The 19,616-nt window shown below is 44.8% G+C and overlaps 1 protein-coding gene and 1 non-coding gene across 2 annotated transcripts in view; one reads left to right on the plus strand and one right to left on the minus strand.

The window, feature by feature from the left end:
- The window catches only part of LOC126248110 (dystrophin, isoforms A/C/F/G/H-like), a 1,130,095-nt gene that overhangs the window by 286,581 nt on the left and 823,898 nt on the right, over positions 1 to 19,616 (plus strand). The gene's annotated exons all lie outside the window — the stretch shown is intronic.
- On the minus strand, positions 12,812 to 12,895 carry Trnas-gga (transfer RNA serine (anticodon GGA)). The gene is given in 2 exon segments: positions 12,812 to 12,846; positions 12,856 to 12,895. It is a non-coding gene; the product is annotated as a tRNA-Ser (tRNA).

Genomic DNA, 19,616 nt, shown 5'->3' on the forward strand with positions numbered 1-19,616 from the left:
GGCGGGGAAGTGTTGGTGTTTAAGTATGGCATTAGTGATGTGTGTGTATTCTACTCACTACTGCTTTATCCGTGAACTCCTGTAGGAGTTCAATCGAGAATAATGACATTAGCCAGAGATAGACTTACAGTCGGCCCCACGTGACGTATTGTGATACCCTGTACGCGCTCTATATAAATGGGACCTCCACGGCCTGGCAGCCAGTTGTTGACTCACCTCGGAAGATGTTGCCCGCAGTTGGCAACGAAACGTCAGGAAGAAGAAGTTTACAGATCGACCACGGTCTCTCAGCCCGGATGTTTTAAGTAATGAAGACGCCGGCAGTGAAAGCCTACACGTTATGATTAATCTGTCCTTTGTCGTAGTAGTTTTCAGCTTGAAACACTGACTTGTGTTTACGTGATGCTGTGTAAAGAGATCACCATTCTATGAATACTGATTTCCACCATGTCCCGCAATCTAAAAAACGAACTGTCTTAAATATGTCGAATTTGCAAACGTTACGCCAGCGAAGATCTGTCACGAGTGAAAGTTATTTACGAGTATGGGTTTCACAAATGAGTATTTTCGTCTCAACATATGCGTATATTGGCCGGCCGGGGTGGCCGAGCGGTTCTAGGCGCTTCAGTCTGGAACCGCGCGACCTCTACGGTCGCAGGTTCGAATCCTGCCTCGAGCATGGATGTGTGTGATGTCCTTAGGTTAGTTAGGTTTAAGTAGTTCTAAGTTATAGGGGAGTGATGACCTCAGAAGTTAAGTCCCATAGTGCTCAGAGCCATTTGAGCCATATGGGTATATTGCAACTAAATTAATATTTAAGTTGTTGGCAGTGCAGGGGTTGTGTGGGATAAGTTACCCAGAAGTTGTAGCTTACTTTTCGTCATTGAAAATTCGTATAGGAGAGCCGAAAATTTCGAAATATGTTCAATGGATGGAGGTTAGCCTACAGCGGGAGCACTTTTGAATTGTAATTGAGATGTGGGCTCTAATTAGTGCAGTCCGTGTAGCATCTCCAGGAGCAACTTCCAGGGTATATCTTCTGCTGTAAAACAATACGTAAAAGATGCAATCGCTGCTCAGGCGGCTTCACTGAATACAAATTTCGTCTGCAAATTGTAGTTCGTTTTGAGGAAATGCATGTACATGCCACTCGTATTTATCTACGAAAACGGTACCCGATAACATATCATCGAATATTTCACGTCGTACCCTACTTACTTTGATTTTTGTCACACATCAAATGTTATTGTAATTAAAAGTTAAGCAGATATTTGATCCTAATTTGACCGCTCTTAGGTTGGACAATCCATCCTCTTACATGTTTTGTACATTCAGTAGTCTTCCCGAATGAAACACACACAACACACACACACACACACACACACACACACACACACACTCTGTAATTTCAAAAATCAACTATACAGCCTTGGAATCATGCCCCAAAAGTCGTTATTTCTGATAAAGTCGCTCCGTGCCACTAGGGAAACGCAATCCTTGCAGCGAATGTATTTGTCGATACATCGCGTGCTGCGCATGTGTTGCAGTGACTGTGCTACAGATATAAATCACTTACATTTTGCGCCACACAAAGCACACGAAACTGCTAACGGGGCACTATTTGGAAACAGGTCTACACTGCCATATGTATTCGTTTAATGGGCTTTTGGAAACACATTCTGCGCATATACCTAACACACATTCGTGTAATGTTTGTTGTGAATTGCTTTCCTTGTCGACAAACAGGTAGTGTCAGCAAGAGGACGAAAAACCGCTTCTATTGAATCACGGCTCTGGGTACAGTGCTGTGTAGTAAAGGGCGTTAATTGTGCACTGACGTTGAATAATGTTTATAACCAATTGGACTTTTTTTATTATTTTACTCTATTTTCTAACTGGATAAATGTTTGCGTTAGTGCGTCTTGTATGCGCTGTTAAATTACGGTGATCCGTGAATCGCGCGTAATAAAGCGTTGATGAGATCAACAGGTCCGGAAACCGCTGATTGCAGTGCTGTCGAAAATGGTTCCGTACTTCAAGCCGTGATGTGGGATTCGCTTAGAACATAATTTGCCTGGCGATCAGATCCATTTTCTTTTTATTTCTGTATATTTTTGCGAGTATATACTTCTGGCAGTGAAATCTTATCAATTGTTGCTAAAGCTTTAATTTGTCTGAGCGATTCCTTTCATCACTAGGTGCTTACTTGCAGTGGTTCACGCACAACTGCCTCAAACATTGGACGACAGCTGTAACACAGCGTGCCATGTTGCTGCTTGTGGTGTAATATCAGGCAGTGGTTTAAATTGCTGCACAAGGGTCAGTGCGTTTTCATTCCTCGTGGAAAACAAAACAGATTGCATTGAAAAAATGCGATGGCATCTGATTATAAGACTCATGGTATACTCTGGAGTTTACATTTCCTTCGAACAGCAAGAGGTAATACTACGAAGATAAATGAAATCGAACGAAAACGTGAAATATGCTACAAGGAAGGCAACAGAAACAGAGATTTGCTCGGATGGTTCCGTGGAAAAATTACGTACATCTATTGTGCGAATGGTACAGTGGCGGATACAGAAAAACCTCAAATACGGGGCACGGAAGATACCTTGAGCTACCTTTACTTTTACCGTAACAAAAAAGAATCAAGTCATATGAAAAGTTTAAGAACGTTTTATTTAAACTGATTATACACAAATACAAGACAATGCCATCTTGTGATATAAAAAAGTTGCAGTTGTGGTTCTCTTCCGTAAATGATGTATTCTATGCGCCTATTCTTCCCGGCAACTTGGTAAATTACATCGTCAATAGGTCAGTCAATGTCAGGGTGTGTGTTCAGCAGATCTAAGCCATTAAGTCGATACTGACCTCTTTCACTCTTGACTAATCTTCACACTTGCACTTGCTACAACTAGGACTTTTTACTTATTCATTCTTCAGTCTTAATATTTCTGCTTATGAATGTAAACTAGCTTCCTATGCGGTGAATAGTCCGTATTTATAAAGTTACGTATCGAAGATTCTCGGTACAAGAAAGCAGTAGAATATTCGCGACTTTTCTCGAACAATCGCCAGACAGAGTAACGTATCTAGATCACTGGAATGGCCGCGACTTTTCTCGTAGGGGTGTGTTAGCTATCGATGTGCCAGACAGAAACGTATAAAATACGATGCCGCGGACGCGCGTGCTACATAGGAAAGTACAACTACTCGATTCAGTCGAGTCGACTGACGAAAGAAACAACGAATAGCGTGGAGGCTAACTGGCGGGGGCGGCACGGGTGGCAATGCTGGCTGCCCCGCAAGGGGAAGGGGTTCAAAAATGGTTCAAATGGCTCTGAGCACTATGGGACTTAACATCTGTGGTCATTAGTCCCATAGAACTTACAACTACTTAAACCTAACTAACCTAAGGACATCACACACATCCCTGCCCGAAGCAGGATTCGAACCTGTGACCGTAGCGGTCGCGCGGTTCCTGACTGTAGCGCCTAGAACCGCTCGGCCACTCCGGCCGGCAAGAGAACTACGTGGGAAGAAGCGTTGGAGAAAAATTCCGCCTAATGCAGTACACTGTTTAATTAGTTACGTTTTACCCAAACACGTTCCGGAACTTCGTTTGCCGTCTTCAGTGGAGTTTTATCTTCTTTCTCGTATGACGCTATCAGTTATGCATGTTGTTAGTTTTAACTTTGGCATGTATGTCATGGCTTCTTGATGTCGCGATCTTGCTTCCTTTGTTTATGGTGTGTTAAAACACTTAAAACGAAAGGTGAAATGGCGACAAAGGCCTTGTTTTTTGGTGATACAATATATCAAATGCGTCTATAATAGCTAAATCGATAATAGGAAAAACACAGCATCAACACAGAACAAGCGACAGAATGGAGGGAAAGAGTTTATTTGGAAGACTGTTGTAGGGTTCCCGCTCCACAGGTACGGGGCTAAAGCTTTTAGTTTTATTAGAAACGGGGCGGAGTAACGAGGCGAAGGCAGACGTACATGACGCGTTAGCCGGGGCCTTCGCTCCCCCGCCAGCTCCGAGCACTTCCGGGTCGCGCCTTCTCCTCTGTGGGGAGTCAAGGGTTCGAGTGTTGGTGTACCGTGCGCTGACTCACGCCCTCAGTCGAGCACCGGGCGCCGCCGGTGACAGCAACCTCTTCATACACCGCGTGCGCTCAATACTAAACAACATTACGCAATTGGAGGGCTTCACACTACGTTCCGAATCTGTGCTAGTTACATGGATGGTATCTTGTATTTCTTTGTTAGGGTGGCCATTTTGTTTCATCAAAGGATTTTCCTGGGATTTCCGGGTTATCCCAGGTTGAAGTTCCAAATTTACCAGAAACAATATTTTGTTGTGTTAGAGAGGGACCCAGTTTCGGACAGACTGGAACTTTTTTGTTGCTACGTGACTTGTTGGTGGTTATCCCAGGTACAGCTAGCATTTACAGTTTTATCAGCAATGAAGAAAGTTACCCATTTTTGCCGCCGCGGGACGTACTTGCGTTATTGTCGTTCGTCACCATTCCGTGCCATGCTGTGTCATTGTACGATAACTTCGAGCATGCGAGAAATCGTCGCAGGAACGCTGGAATGGTGTACGAATACCAACGGTGCATCATTTCTGAAACCAGTCGCTCTTCGCACTATGATCATCAACTTGAAGTGTGACATGCCGAGAACGTCCGGAAAGTATCGCCACCCATTGAAATTACTAAAACAGAAAGTCTGAATATTCAGTCCTGATTTAGAAAATATGCGTTTTCATATTGGATCCGTATTTATATATAAATCCAAAAAATAAAAAGAAATACCGTTGGAAGCGACAAACATTGCAGTTGTTCAACACCCTTCTTTAAGTTTGTGTACACGACTCCACAAACTATTGTTTCCGAAGCACATTCTCAGAGTGATTTTTAACAAAAAAAAAAAAAAAAAAAATTTGCTCTCAATATTTCTTTCCGTATATGGACAGTTCGACTCCGCCTACAGCCTCTCAGAATTCGCTGAAAATTGTCGATTTTCCAGACAAGGAGCCACTCTGCTTACGAGGAAGTTAGTAGTTTGACGAAAAGCAAAATGACAGATAGCGAAGAAAGCAATTGTGGGACAGAAAATCACCTAAAATCGCGCAATAAAGGAAAGCGACTGGGTCTGATAGGATCTCTGTATGCATATGCATAAAGTCTGCCAAAGTATTCACTACTTACCTAGAAGCAGTTCATCTTAAGTCCTAGCGGAACGGAAGGAAAAGTATTCACTCCCATTTCCAAAAAGGGTCGTCGAAAAGACGCACTCAACTATAGGCCTATATCGCGTCCAGGTTGACAGTGTTCATTGATTTCTGGAAGGCGTCCGAGACAGTTCCACACTGTCGCCTAATGAACAAAATATAATGGTACGGAATATCAGACCAGCTTCGTGACAAGATTTAAGAGTTCCTAGCAAAATGGAACATATCATGCTATTCATAACTGAGAGAAGTCCTTAAACGTAAAGTTACTTGGGGCGTACCCAAGCGAGTATTATAGGGCCACTACTATTTACGATATATATATATATATATATATATATATATATATATATATATATATATATATATATATGACGTACTGGATCAAGCCGGAACCTCAATAAAGCTGTTCACGAATGATGGTATCATTTACAGAGCAGTCACAACGTTATAAAATCATAGCGAAATGCAGGGAGACGGATCGCTGCTTGATGCGAGGACAGGCAGTTGACCATCAACATAGAAAGATGTATTGTGATGCGACTAAATATGGCTCTGAGCACCATGGGACTCAACATCTTAGGTCATAAGTCCCCTAGAACTTAGAACTACTTAAACCTAACTAACCTAAGGACATCACATACACCCATGCCCGAGGCAGGATTCGAACCTGCGACCGTAGGAGTCCCGCGGTTCCGGACTGCAGCGCCAGAACCGCTAGACCACCGCGGCCGGCTGCGACTAAATAGACGGATATAATCGTTATTGTTTAATTACACGACTGGAGAACAATCAATGAAGACAGTTACGTCCATTAAGCATCTGACAGTGTGAGTTCCGAGCGATTTTATGTGGAAAGACCACGTTAAGCTAACGGCAGACAAGACAGGTAGCAGACAGAGATTCATTGTGAGAAAACTCAGGAAATGTAGTCCGCCCGCGAAGTAATTAGCTTACAAAAACCTCGTTCAATCGATATTTGAGTACTGCTCGTCAGTCTGGGATCCGTAATGACTGATAGAAGAATTAGATGGTTCAAATGGCTCTGAGCACTATGGGACTCAACTGCTGAGGTCATTAGTCCCCTAGAACTTAGAACTAGTTAAACCTAACTAACCTAAGGACATCACAAACATCCATGCCCGAGGCAGGATTCGAACCTGCGACCGTAAGCGGTCTTGCGGTTCCAGACTGCAGCGCCTTTAACCGCACGGCCACTTCGGCCGGCTAGAAGAATTAGAGAAGACCCAAATAAGAGCGGCGCCTTTCGTCTGAGGTTCGACAATTTACCACTAAAGCATAACGGAAATGCTTTGTCCAATTCCAGCGGAAGGCGTTACAACAGAGGCATTGTACATCACATTGTGGCTTACCTTTCAAATTCCGAGAGCATACGTCCCTATAACAGACTCCTCAAATCATCATCTTTCGGATGTTGTAGTTCCTCTTATTATCCGTGATTGTTAAGAAGCAATGCAGAGGAATTCTGCCTTACGCAAAACACCGTTTAGTTAATTTCCATTTACTTAAACATGTTTCAGCACTTTCTCTGTTATCTTTAATGAGTTTTTATTTATTTTCTTTGTCACACAACGGTATCAGTTATGTACGGTCCAGTCACATTAATGTGACCACCGTCTGTGTTGGACGTCGACGTGCAATAAACACTCATAGACAGCAGATGGCAGCACTAGCAGTGCGGGGAATATAAAGTGTGTCGGGGGGACGTGGAAAACAGTGAAGTAGTTATCGTAATGTGGAGACGGAGCGATTTATCTGACATCCAGGAGGGCACGATCATTAGCTTTTGGCCCAAGGGTGGAAGCATTCCTGAAACTCCTTATTCATAACTTTTTAATTATTAACTCTACAAGCTCAAGTTGCGACCGTGAAACTGGGTGGTGGTGTTAGTCTTTCTCTACATATTCAGCCCTAATGTGGACACGACAGATACCTATTCGGGATACTTTAACATGGGAAATCACCTCGTCGTCACTCTGGACCAAACCGTGGCTTCTTCGTCCGAGAAAAGAGGAAGATGACTCTGACGAAGAGAACACGTGTCTCAGCTTTTCTGAGAAAATGACCGACAAAGTTTTCGACGTAATTCAGATGCCTTTTAGCGCGCGATAAGCTCAGTCCAGATGGTGGCATAGTTGCTAGCTGCACGACCTCTCACCTTCGCGTCACGTGTTCGGAACCCGATAACTGTTTTTATTTATTTTATTATTTTCATTTATCGACCCATGTCCGTAGAATGTTACTACACGAATCTCTTCAATTTAGGGGATACAAGGACATTAAATTAATCTTAAAATTACTACTGGGCTTCACAATAAGCATCCAACATATATTTTATAATACACTCCTGGAAATTGAAATAAGAACACCGTGAATTCATTGTCCCAGGAAGGGGAAACTTTATTGACACATTCCTGGGGTCAGATACATCACATGATCACACTGACAGAACCACAGGCACATAGACACAGGCAACAGAGCATGCACAATGTCGGCACTAGTACAGTGTATATCCACCTTTCGCAGCAATGCAGGCTGCTATTCTCCCATGGAGACGATCGTAGAGATGCTGGATGTAGTCCTGTGGAACGGCTTGCCATGCCATTTCCACCTGGCGCCTCAGTTGGACCAGCGTTCGTGCTGGACGTGCAGACCGCGTGAGACGACGCTTCATCCAATCCCAAACATGCTCAATGGGGGACAGATCCGGAGATCCTGCTGGCGAGGGTAGTTGACTTACACCTTCTAGAGCACGTTGGGTGGCACGGGATACATGCGGACGTGCATTGTCCTGTTGGAACAGCAAGTTCCCTTGCCGGTCTAGGAATGGTAGAACGATGGGTTCGATGATGGTTTGGATGTACCGTGCACTATTCAGTGTCCCCTCGACGATCACCAGTGGTGTACGGCCAGTGTAGGAGATCGCTCCCCACACCATGATGCCGGGTGTTGGCCCTGTGTGCCTCGGTCGTATGCAGTCCTGATTGTGGCGCTCACCTGCACGGCGCCAAACACGCATACGACCATCATTGGCACCAAGGCAGAAGCGACTCTCATCGCTGAAGACGACACGTCTCCATTCGTCCCTCCATTCACGCCTGTCGCGACACCACTGGAGGCGGGCTGCACGATGTTGGGGCGTGAGCGGAAGACGGCCTAACGGTGTGCGGGACCGTAGCCCAGCTTCGTGGAGACGGTTGCGAATGGTCCTCGCCGATACCCCAGGAGCAACAGTATCCCTAATTTGCTGGGAAGTGGCGGTGCGGTCCCCTACGGCACTGCGTAGGATCCTACGGTCTTGGCGTGCATCCGTGCGTCGCTGCGGTCCGGTCCCAGGTCGACGGGCACGTGCACCTTCCGCCGACCACTGGCGACAACATCGATGTACTGTGGAGACCTCACGCCCCACGTGTTGAGCAATTCGGCGGTACGTCCACCCGGCCTCCCGCATGCCCACTATACGCCCTCGCTCAACGTCCGTCAACTGCACATACGGTTCACGTCCACGCTGTCGCGGCATGCTACCAGTGTTAAAGACTGCGATGGAGCTCCGTATGCCACGGCAAACTGGCTGACACTGACGGCGGCGGTGCACAAATGCTGCGCAGCTAGCGCCATTCGACGGCCAACACCGCGGTTCCTGGTGTGTCCGCTGTGCCGTGCGTGTGATCATTGCTTGTACAGCCCTGTCGCAGTGTCCGGAGCAAGTATGGTGGGTCTGACACACCGGTGTCAATGTGTTCTTTTTTCCATTTCCAGGAGTGTATATATGTATTTTCAGGATTACACTCTTTCTAAATTCTTACATTCTTATATTTGTTATGTCCGTTCTTAATTCGTGTATATTATTGTGATGTTTATTTACAGAAAGATTTAGTGCGTTCCCTCGGATAATACTGATCGTAGACACAGTCGAAATAGACAAATTTCGAACACCACGAGCATCGCTCTAAGGCAGCGACGCTGCTTCGTGTGAATCTAACTCGGGAGAAACGTCGTTAACATTGCTGAAGATTTCACGCGTTGATAACGATTTAGTGACAAACCACGTGTAACGGGTCACTTTTCCGAAAACTGGCGCTAGCAACTGATTACGAATCGAGATACACTACTGGATTTTTGTACAGTTAGTAGACGACTGAGGACAACATTATTTCAATATACACTGGAAAACATTCGTGCAGTAACCTTCTACAAACATGGATAGATAAACGTAAAACAATAAAAATAATGATCGGATTTGGAACACGGGCGTCGAAGCGTGAAGTCGCGACACTAACCACGGTGCCACCGCTTCGGTTGGACTGTTCAGTTGCTAAAAGGCACATAAATTACCTCGAAAACTTTGACCGTCGTTTTATCAGAAACGGTTTAGTGTCTAGGGATAAGCTGAGACACGTGTTCTGTGATTTTGACCCCTCCTAAGTTTCGGAAATCGAACTATGAAAGTTGCCGTGCTCTCCTCGTGCGTGGCACGTCTGGCGAATACGAGTGTGAAACACAATTTGCTAGTGCAAAGTAGCGTCCGGTGCAGAATGAGCTGGGTCGTTGTCGTGTAGCAAAAACCGTCTCGAACAGCGAAGCTTCGTCTTCACAGTCTCCTGTAACCTCCTCTTCACCACTTCGCCTGGTGTCGGTTGGGTCTTCATCTTTCGGTGGTGGTGAATCCATATGTTTCAAAAATGTTCAAATGTGTGTGGAATCATATGGGACTTAACTGCTAAGGTCATCAGTCCCTAAGCTTACACACTACTTAACCTAAATTATACTAAGGACAAACACACACACCCATGCCCGAGGGAGGACTCGACCCTCCGTCGGGACCATATGTTTCATCTGTTTACTTTGCGCCTGTGTCTCGTAGTTATAGTGATACACCCAGCATTAGTTCGTGGTGATTAGGTGACTAAAGAAGTATAGATGTGAATGATGTCTGTCTGCCCGACATGTCCGACAGAATAGGCACCACTGATATCTACAATTCTATGGGCGCGTCGGCTGTTTGATAAAAAAGCTTCAGTGCGAATGCACAACCAACGTTCGAATTCCTACGAGAATCAGAAATCTGCGAGTAGAGGTTAATGAGCTGGGGTTGTAGCGGTGCGACGAGCGGAAAGTAGGGAATTTGAGTGTGACGGAAAGTGTGTCCGGATGGCCGAGGTGATAGATGAACACCGTCTTAGCTGTGGTGAGTCTATGGCAGTGTGCCACTGAGTGAAGCAAACCCAATTTTATATTATTCCCGAATGAGCCGCATTACCCACGCACGAAAACTAATGCCACGACGTGGCTTCATGGACATGCAGTGCATTATTTGTTTCAAGACGGCACTAAGGACACTTTAGACTTTTGGAACTATTTGCAGGAACGACACTGCAAGATCCTCCGTAGCCCAAAGTATCGACATATTTTTGCAATTACTTGTGGAGTGCGTTGCACGACACTCCGCGCAGTTGGATCATCATGGGTAAGAGAAGCTAAAATTACAAGACAATGATAGAATACTACACGGTACAACGTGGGATCTATCTTGGTCATTACGAGAAGTCATACCTGGATGATAAAGCAGCTGGAGAGTTTCGTCGTGACCCCTCGCACTGTGTAGATGTATTTGCCCCCTTTCCTCTTTTTGTCCCCTCTGCGAAAGGTTCCTCGTAGTTTTTGTTTCCTATCCGGTGCAAGATGTAGTACCAGTTAATGGTGGTACGGATTCAACCCTTAGGTTTTATTTAATGGCTTCCCTAGCCTCACACTTCGCTCTCTTTCGTTTTGCCCTTAGCTGCAACTGTAAGTACGTTTTCCGTTATTTGCGTCCCCAATTCGACGCAACGAGTGGACTTATTAGTTTCAGTTCCTTACTGTTTAAAAACAAAACAAATTAATTAATGAAATACAATAACGAAAAATAAACATTCAAAACAATAAAACCATTGCGTCCCTTGTACCACATCTCCAGGAATGGGAGGGAGGAGACATTGTGGCCAGGCTTCGGGACCCCTGCCCTCCTTGCCTACGCCACACCACAACCCGAGCCATTTTCCATAAAAAAAAATGGTGGTTAAGGCAACGGTTGTAGAGAAGCGGAGCATCCGGTTTCGAGTCCCAGTCAAGTACAAATTTTCAACTCTCGCTGTTGCAGTGCCGCAATGCCCTCCGCGGCTGGATATCATTATTTCCTTCCTGTCTCTTTCCCATCCCTTTCTCTTGCCATTCCTTTCAGCCCAGATATTCGTGGCTAAATAAATCCTTTGAACTGGTCCGACACAAATGCAACATTTTCGCTTCTACCACGAATCGTAGGGCTTTTTGAGTAACTTTGAGCGGTCGCGGAGCTCAGCGGGCGGCGGCCTTTGTCACGTTCAAAATATCGTGCAAAATGTTGAAAACTGATCCGTGACGGATTTTCAGTGTTTCTTCTATCGCATTTATCATAATGTGATCCGCACGCTTTTGAGCACATGCGCCTCCACTTCTCTTTCAATTCCTCGTTCTTCCCATAGAGGTTGTCTGTCAACCCGTTCTTCGTTATCCAGGCTTATGTGACCACACTGGAAGAGCCTGGGCCATCTATCCACTAGGTCATATGATGGTGTACTGTTGCTTTACACGTCAGCCAAGTCAGAGTAAATTGTTTCAGCGCTATTCTACTTCAGATGCAGCAAACGAATTACGGCACGTAATGCTCCTTTTCAACGGCCTGCAGCGTTTTCTCCTCTAGCGGCGTGTTAAGGTACTGTGGCGTAGAGCCTTGCATCGCTTTCTATGTAAGAGACAGTAGCAGGAGAGTTATTTTGATATTTGTGGATTCTAAAAATTTGTTCTTTTCATAGACTGTTCATAAAAGCTATTACTTTGTAATTGGTCAGAAGTAAAAGACGCGAGCTGCGCGGTTTAATACTGATATTGCATTGGTTACGACGTATATGAGTCAGTAAGAGGACATTATGTTCGCGCGTATTTTGTGGGCTAAGAAGATTACTTTGTGAAGCCTAAGGGCAGTTCGGATCTCGTCCGTGACCATGTTCGGACGTGGATGTAAAGAGCTCTGAATAGACATAAAAATTTTACGGAATAATGGTAAAAACATGACCGTGAAGTGCCGCAAAGTGTTTGGTTAGTTGCCATAAGCTAGCCATGATGAGTGACTGTAATGGCGTGTGAGTGTGCTGAAATTGTAACTTTGTGTTATCACGGGCTTGGCAGTATTTTTATATCAAACAAGTGACAATACATCGAAGTTCCGACTCAGAAACTAACTTTCAATTATCGCTCAGCTAACCTGATACTGAACAACAGTTTGATGCATCCTGTAGAGACGTGCAGTACGGCTGGTTTCCGCTGTAGTTTTTTGTAGCCGACGAACATTACACATTTTCCTAACAGGAAAGGTGTGGACAAGACCGCAAAAGAAGAAATCACCGAAAGGTGAAAAAAATGGTTCATATGGCTCTGAGCACTATGGGACTTAACATCTGCGGTCATGAGTCCCCTAGAACTTAGAACTACTTAAACCTAACTAACCTAAGGACATCACACACACATCCATGCCCGAGGCAGGACTCGAACCTGCGACCGCAGCAGTCACGCGGTTCCAGACTGAAGCGCCTAGAACCGCTCGGCCACTCAGGCCGGCACCGAAAGGTGAATTGAACTGTTTTCTGTAGGACGAGCAAACAAATAACCGCGTCGTTGCAGACTGTACGACAGAACTGCAGACATGTCCCTGTAAGTATACGAAAAATTAATTACGTAACTTTATTTTTTCGAGGTAATAATTAAGACTTCATCACTACTCATCGTTAACGTGATGTTCATCGTAGATCCGAAATAACTAAAATCGATCACTGCGAAAGAGGTGTAAACGCCTGAAGTTTGCTAGTTCCTAGTTGTGCTGTCCAATGTGCACAGCGTTGGTATCCGTATCAGTTTTATTAATTGATTCGACAGTTATTTCGGGTGACGATAATGACTTCGTCACATAAGTACGTGTAAGTAACATACAGGAAGGTCAGAAACGGTGTGAAGAGTGTGTAAGTGTGTTGCGGCGTACTTTGTTATGAGAAATAATTGTTCAGGAAAACATTCGATACGTTGCGCTATTTTCTAGTTAATTAGCAATGAAGTTAGCCCATCGGGCTGTTGCGCGCGCAAATTGAATCGTGCCGCCAGATACAATTAGTGTCATTTGCTCTCATAGCGTAGATAATAGCGAAGGAGACTGCTCAGTCTTTGAATCACGTTCCATCCATACTCCCACCCCACGTCCAATTTTTGTATCGCCCTCTTGTCCGGTTTTGCCGGCCGCGGTGGCCGTGCAGTTCTAGGCACTGCAGTCCGGAACCGCGGGACTGCTACGGTCGCAGGTTCGAATCCTGCCTCGGGCATGGATGTGTGTGATGTCCTTACGTTAGTTAGGTTTAAGTAGTTCTAAGTTCTAGGGGACTGATGACCTAAGATGTTAAGTCCCATAGTGCTCAGAGCCATTGTCCGGTTTTAGGAAACCAAAGGAAAAACACGTTTGGCGACACCGTCTCGACTGGGCCGCTTGAATTTGCACGCGCAGCGGCATGATTGGCTAACTTCAGTACTAGTTAACCGGAAATGGCGCAGCGTTTAGACTATATAAAGCTTACGTTGACTAGCTTAGATCACAGGCCAAACAATGAAGATAACGCACCCAGAAGTGTTAGCAAGATAAATTTTTGGAATCAAAGCGTTACAAATGGGTGTATTCCACGGTAAGAAGCAGAGAAAAACAAATTTAAGAAGGCAAGACAAAGAACAGACTGGACAAGGAAAGTGTAGGATGCTGGAGGAGACGAAGGAAACAACAGAGGATGAAGCTATGAAGTTGTCGGTGATACTTAACCCAAACGGAAAATGAGTGAATGATGGTAATACTGACAGCGAATGTAGAACATGCTAATTTAAACACGATGAAAAATATAAAATTAAGTCTGTTAATTCATTAACGATGTCTAATGAAGAGAAATTCATGTAGACTTTTCAGCGAGGGCCTTTAGAGTATGGGGAAGGAGGGTACGTTTACCGAGGTCAGATTCCCATATTTTAAAGTGTTTGAAAAATCCAGGAGATGAAGCGCTCTCTCCGTGCGTACCGTGAGGAAGAGAAACCGTGTCATATGCACGTGGTGCTTCACCACTAACTATGAATTTAACTTTTTAAAAGAACTGCTCGTTAATAGAAAAGAGTCCGCGAGGAAGGACTCAGTCGCATGTTTCGTCGCAGCCGCTTAATGGCAGCTAGTCGGTCTTCGTCACGTGTCACGACTGGTACACGAATGGGAAAAGAACAAATGCGATAGCAGTTACGCCGTAACTGCGAGGCGTGCGACGCAGCGCTGACGCTGGAATCCGTAATCGGGAACTATTTGGTTCTGCTAACGGCACCCAATTGTGAGGCGCGAGTGCTTCCACGTATCTTTGAAGCGGAGCAATCGATGTGTCGCTGCGAGCGCGTCGTTAGCGGCGCGACACACCTGCCGGCTGCGCGCGGCTCGTAAGCAGCTTACGCCGAGTTTGCTGAATGCCCACCGCCGCTTCCGCCTCCGCAGAGCCGCCTGACAACTCCCTTCCTCGCCTCTCGTGTCACGGCGCAGGCCCAGCGTTAAATGCTTCTTAAATATTCTCGCCACCTTGCTCTTACGCCGTAGAGCATTTTCATTTTTATTATTTTATGAGTTCCATCAGTAGGTACTTCGTGACTACCAGCCGTGCTCCACGAAGCTGCAAGAAAAAGCGAAATAACGCGCAGCGCGGTGCAATGCTGAAAGACCACGACTCGTGGGTCGATACGGGTTACAGTTCGTTGTGCGGAAATGTAAGGCTCGTACGTGCCGAGGCTCGTTGACTAACAAAGAAGGATGCCAAATGAGGGAAATGTAACCATTAGAACGAGGGAAACGAAACCGAGAGAAACAGAAATAGCGTTTGTGTTGCAAATCGGGTCGAATCGAACAAAACAAAACTGTTGGCCTTTTTTTGGAAGTATCCGCGACTCCATAAGAGACTGCACGGTGCATGGTGGAGGGTATGTGGTACACTACAATTATTCATCATCATCCTCTTTCTTCAATTCCAGTCGTGGATAGTGCTTACGAAGGAAGATTATTGGTATCTCTGTGTATACTCGAATCAGCAGGTGGGATCATTTCCTCTTTGCATATGATACAAGCAGTATTGTTAAGCCAAGCAAAGAAACATCGACACGTAAACCAGTATATGATACACTACTGGCTATTAAAATTGCTACACCACGAAGATGACGTGCTACAGACGCGAAATTTATCCGACAGGAAAAGAAGATGCTGTGATATGCAAATGATTAGGTTTTCAGAGAATTCACACAAGGCTGGCGCCGGTGGCGACACCTACAACGTCCTGACATAAGGAAAGTTTCCAACCGATTTCTCATACACAAACAGCAGTTGACCGGCATTGCCTGGTGAAACGTTGTTGTGATGCCTCGCGTAAAGAGAAGAAATGCGTACCATCACGCTTCCAACTTTGATAAAGGTCGCATTGTAGCCTATCGCGATTGCGGTTTATCGTATCGCGACATTGTTGCTCGCGTTGGTCGAGATCCAATGACTGTTAGCAGAATATGGAATCGGTGGGTTCAGGAGGGTAATACGGAACGCCGTGCTGGATCCCAACGGCCTCGTATCACTAGCAGTCGAGATGACAGGCATCTTATCCGCATGGCTATAACGGATCGCCGGCCGGAGTGGCCGAGCGGTTCTAGGCGCTACAGTCTGGAACTGCGCGACCGCTACGGTCGCAGGTTCGAATCCTGCCTTGGGCATGGATGTGTGTGACGTTCTTAGGTTAGTTAGGTTTAAGTAGTTCTAAGTTCTAGGGGACTGATGACCACAGCAGTTGAGTCCCATAGTGCTCAGAGCCATTTGAACTATTTTTCTCCAGATCTCTCACCAACTGAAAACGTCTGATCAATGGTGGCCGAGCAACTGGCTCGTCACAATACGCCAGTCACTACTCTTGATGAACTGTGGTATCGTGTTGAAGCTGCATGGCCAGCTGTACCTGTACACGCCATCCAAGCTCTGTTTGACTCAATGCCCAGGCGTATCAAGGCCGTTATTACAGCCAGAGGTGGTTGTTTTGGATACTGATTTCTCAGGATCTATGCACCCAACTTTTGTGAAAATGTAATCACATGTCAGTTCTAGTATAATATATTTGTCCAATGAATACCCGTTTATCATCTGCATTTCTTCTTGGTGTAGCAATTTTAATGGCCAGTAGTGTATTTCTGAATACGTTATTAACTGGTTTCGCAGAAATGAACTAGCTTTGAACTTTAAAGAAATGTACAGGCTTCGGACAAAATACGGGAACACAGCGAGAAATGCATGCTTGAACATAAATGAAGATGCAAGCCAAGCCTGCAGGTTGCGCAGTTGTATGTAACCAGGAGTGACACACCTGCCCTTTCCTTAGTGCGTTGCGTGTGTCTGTCGTGGTAATAACATTGTCTGCGCAGTTGTGAGTTGTTCGAACGCAAAGTGTTGGTGGTCGTACGATGGCTGCTTCCGTAACCAAAGTAGCCGAAGTGCTCTGTGTTTCAAAAGGCACCATAGGGAGGATTTACACCGCATACAGAGTAAGCGGAGCAACATTACACGCTAAGTCACAACTAGGACGACCGTGTGTGTTGAGTAATCGTGACGGACGGTCTTTAAAGAGGATTGTGACGAAAAATAAGAACGACAGCTGCAAAACTCACTGCAGAACTGAATGTGGCACACGGCGAACCCTATCAGCGCCAAAACATGAGGGGAGCTCCGTAAGCTGGTAATTGCAACGTCGAGTTGGAATTCCGATCTGGCGCTAGAGTCTGGAACCGCGCGACCGCTACGGTCGCAGGATCGAATCCTGCCTCGGGCATGGATGTGTGTGTTGTCCTTAGGTTAGTTAGGTTTAAGTAGTTCTACGTTCTAGGGGACTTATGACCTCAGCAGTTGAGTCCCATAGTGCTCAGAGCCATTTGAACCATTTTTTGGAATTCCGAAATCGCTCATCAGTGATGCAAGTGCCCTCAACAGGGAATAGATGGTTCAGAAACCATAAAACCTGGACTATACAGCAACGGAAGAAAGCCATTTGCTCGAATGAGTTTTGTTTCACACTGTTTCCAACGGCTGCTGATTTTGTCCCAAAAGCGAAACATGGCGCGGGTTCGATGATGATTCGGGCATCCATATCGTGGTATTTCGTGGGCTCCAAGGATATTATGCAAGGTCGCATTAATACCAAGGGTTATGTGACCATTTTGGCTGATCAAGTCCGTCCCATGTACGTTGTTTGTTTCCCAATGTTGATGATTGTTCCAAAACAACAGGGCCCTTGTTCACATAAGTCGCATCGCCCACGACTGGATTTTGAGCCGGAATGTGAATTGTTTTGAGGGAAGGGTGCGTGATGGTTATGCAGCTCCATCATCGTTTCTAGAACTTGCCACTATTTTTCAGGAGCAATGGTATAAGATTCGCTTGAAAACCACATAGAACCTGTATTCGGGCATTCCGAAACAACTGGTAAATTGTTTTGAATGCCAACGAGTTTCCTACTCCGTACTAGACATGGCAGTGTATTGTGTTTTTGGTGTTAATGTTTTGTCCGACCGCTGTAGCTCATTCAGCTTTGTACTGTCAAAAAATACACCACCACCTAATAATGTAGAATATGAACAAAAAATAATAAAGAAGATAGAAAGATCTTAGTTGTGAGTATTGATAAAATCTTAAAATTGGAAAACATATGCAGTACACTTACTGAAATGTTTAGGTTCAGCTACTTTTGCCAAAGAATATGGTTCAAATGGCTCTGAGCACTATGGGACTTAACTTCTGAGGTCATCAGTCCCCTAGAACTTAGAACTACTTAAACCTAACTAACCTAAGGACATCACACACATCCATGCCCGAGGCAGGATTCGAACCTGCGACCGTAGTGGTCGCGCGGTTCCAGACTGTAGCGCCTGCCAAAGAATAATTGCCAAGTTTGGGGTCATGGAAATCAGTATGTTAACGTATTTTACATTTTTCATTCACTGATATTGTATGGGATAATATTATAGGGTAACTTCTCACTTAGGCAAGCAGTACTCACTGCACGAAAGAAAGTAATTGAAATTGTTTGTGAAGTTTACACACGGTCATCTTGCAGGCGGTTATTCAAGCAATTGAAAATATTGGTCACTGTCATGCAGTACATTTATTCACTGGTAAATTTTTTGTCAAAAATAGAGATATTCATTCAATACAGTACTAGAATGAAAGATGACTGAATTTCCCACTAGTGAATCAAACTTCGTAACTTCGGTTCAGAAAGAAAGAAGTGAACTACATAACTATAAGACTCTTTGACAATCTGACCATAGAAACAAACTAATATAAAGTCCTCCTGTCTACAGCATCGAGAAGGAGAACTCTACCGGTTGAGGGAGGAAAGACAAGGCATTTGTTAATTGGTCGTTTAATACGCCTAGGAAAGTTGCCTAAAACTGAGTTTACGTTGGCAAACAGAGAACTAACTTTAGGCAGTTTAGAATAACTGAAAATTTGACGAACGAACGACAGGGATTGAGAAGGAAATCGGTCGTCTCCATTTCTAAGAAACCATATAGGCCAGTGGTTTCCAACTCTTGAGTGTAATCAGTTGTTAACTAGTACCTCCCACCCGTCCCTATCTCTCCTCACCATCATCGTCATTAGCGGTTTACTAAATCTTAGAATGGAAAATAATTTTTATTGAACTCTTTCATTTTTAAAATTACGGAAGATAAATCATAATTATCTTTTGTGGGTGTTTTATTAAACCACGGACTGATTAATCAATGAAGTAATAATTGGTACAGCTTATTTCTAGCAACCTTTTTTTAAAATGATGAAGCAGTTCTCACTGAATCGCGAGTGCTACTTACAACACTTCTCCTCCGAAAAGAAAGCTAACTGTCCGCACTGGAGGTAGACACTTGTTACAGAACATGGTTCTTCTGCACCACTCCTCTCCCTAGCGAAACCTGCTTCACCCACACCCTGCAACCCCATCTAAAATACACCAAATACAAACGTGTGCTATACCTACTATTTGTAAATTGTTTGATCATGGACATCTTACTTCTGGATTGGCAGAAATTGGAAGACTTCTAGCCGCCAGTGCTTTATGTCTAACCACTACCGCCAATAATAACGATAATAACAACACTGTATAGGTCCCGCAGTGTATAGCCATTACGTAGTTACTGTTGTGTTGTACTATCAGTTTAATCGTGTATTGTTGCGAAAAGAATAATGAAGCAGTTTCTG

This window comes from Schistocerca nitens, chromosome 3, assembly GCF_023898315.1.
Source record: "Schistocerca nitens isolate TAMUIC-IGC-003100 chromosome 3, iqSchNite1.1, whole genome shotgun sequence".
NCBI lineage: Eukaryota > Metazoa > Arthropoda > Insecta > Orthoptera > Acrididae > Schistocerca > Schistocerca nitens.